Source organism: Meriones unguiculatus, chromosome 7 (assembly GCF_030254825.1).
Source record: "Meriones unguiculatus strain TT.TT164.6M chromosome 7, Bangor_MerUng_6.1, whole genome shotgun sequence".
NCBI classification, from domain to species: domain Eukaryota; kingdom Metazoa; phylum Chordata; class Mammalia; order Rodentia; family Muridae; genus Meriones; species Meriones unguiculatus.
This window is the reverse complement of record NC_083355.1, coordinates 48,572,532-48,574,785: the sequence shown is the minus strand read 5'-3', so window position 1 is coordinate 48,574,785 and position 2,254 is coordinate 48,572,532. Positions and strand designations below refer to the sequence as shown.

General features: G+C 36.6%; 1 pseudogene; it reads left to right on the top strand.

Moving 5' to 3' along the window:
- The first annotated feature begins 1,031 nt into the window (after window positions 1–1,031).
- Window positions 1,032–1,945, top strand: LOC110544516 (olfactory receptor 4C11-like; annotated as a pseudogene).
- Window positions 1,946–2,254: the final 309 nt, after the last annotated feature.

Genomic DNA, 2,254 nt, shown 5'->3' with positions numbered 1-2,254 from the left:
TAAAGAAGCTAAACAAGGAGGACCTTAAGAAAGACGCTTAATTCTCATTCAGAATGGAAAAGATAGACACCAGAAGCCACAGAAGAGAGGGAACAGAATGGGAGCCTACAACAAATGTCCTCTTAAAGATTCTACCCAGCAGGGGAATCTAAGCAGATGCAGAGGAGACACACAACCAAACTTTGGACAGAGCACAGGTAGTCCTATAGAAGAACGGGGATATAAAAGGACCTGGAGGGGACAGGAGCCACACAGGCCAAAAACAAAAAAAAAAAAAAAAAGAAAAACAAGAAACAACAACAACAACAACAAACCTGGGCCCAGAGGGGACTGTAGAAATGGATTAAATTTTTTCATAGGATAAATTATTCAGGAGCTAAAGGAGACAGGACTAATAAAAACAAAGCTGAGTAAACTGAGTTGAGATTTTTGTTTTAATGGAATCACGAATCTTAGTAGTTCATCGCATTAAATAGTGCCTTTCATATTATGGAGCACAAGGAAAGATTGGGCAATGGGATCTCTATGTATATATGTATGTATTATGTAAGTGTATGTATGTATGTATGTGCATATGTATGTGTGTAGACATGTTTGCATGGATAAAATACTCATTTCTTCAAAGCACTAAGAATGGTTAACTCTCTGCGCTCATATATTCCCAACGCGTCCAACAAACTCAAATATTATCTCCTAAATTTCCAAATCACTAAATCACTTTTTCAAATTCTACACTTTGGAATATCAACAGGATCAAAATACTTGAACAGCATTCATATTTTTCATTCCTTAAATTTCAGAAATTTTGATCCAGTCCAGTAATCTTCAGAGTAAGTCTCATTGAGACATAGGTATCTATGTTGAAAATTGAAAAGATTCTTCAGGGGTTTCATGACAAAATCAAGTAAGACTAAAAGAATGGAGTAGTGCCACAAAACTTAAAGGTCTAAACACTGATCCCACTATGCCATTGTTTTTTTTTTTTTCTTTGGAGGTTAAACATTTGTCAGCCACCTACTACAACCACTGATATGGTGCATAACAATAGCATGACTGGATTCGTTCTCTTTGGGTTGACACAGGATCCAGAAGAACAGAAGGCACTATTTGGACTGTTCTTGACACTTTACCTCTGACTCTAATAGGGAACTTTCTTATTGTGGTGACCATTAAGTTAAGTCAGACTCTTCAGGGTCCCATCTACTTTTTCTTCTCCTATTAGTCTTTTGCTGATGCTTGTTTACAACAACTACAACCCCTAGACTGATTATGGATATTTTCTCTCAGAAAAAAAATTATTACCTATAATGAATGTATGACTCAGGTCTTTGCAGTTCACATTTTTGGGTGCATGGAGATTTTTGTGCTCATCCTCATGGCCTTTGACCGTTATGTTGCAATCTGTAAGCCTCTAAGATATACAAATATAATGATCCAGCATATCTGCAGCGTGCTAGTGATTCTTGCCTGGGTAGGATCTTGGATCCACTCTTCAGCACAAATTTTCTTGGCTTTAAGATTACCATTCTGTGGCCCAAATGTGATTGATCACTATTTCTGTGATTTGCAGCCCTTGCTAAAACTTGCCTGCATGGATACCTATGTGATAAATTTGCTAGTTGTGTTTAATAGTGGTGCCATATGCATGTTAAGTTTCATACTTCTGCTTATTTCCTATATCATCTTCTTATACTCTCTGAGAAACCACAGTGCAAAAGGAAGACGAAAGGCCCTGTCAACATGCACTACTCATTTCATTGTGGTGATCATATTTTTTGGTCCCTGTATATTTATATACACACGACCACCAACCACTTTTCCAATAGACAAGATGGTAGCTGTATTTTATACAATTGGGACACCTTTGCTCAACCCTCTTATCTATACTCTGAGGAATGCAGAAGTAAAAAATGTCATGAAAAAATTATGGTGTGGTAAAGTATGATTTCAGTTGATAGATAATAGATGAGGATTCTGAAGTATAGCTCCTTAAGAGGTTAATTTTCATACATGAACTGAAAAATAAAGTGTTTCTGACAGTAAATAATTAAAATATTTGTATTGCATATGTGTGCATAAATGATAATCTGGAGGCAGTGAGATAGATTAGTGGGTAAATGTACATGTCATCAAGCCTGATGATTTGAGTTCAGTCCCTGGAACCCACATGGTTAAAGGAGAAAATAAACTCATGAAAGTTGTTTTCTAGCCTTTCTAGCCTCTTCTCATGTGTCATGTTCTGAACAGATACATA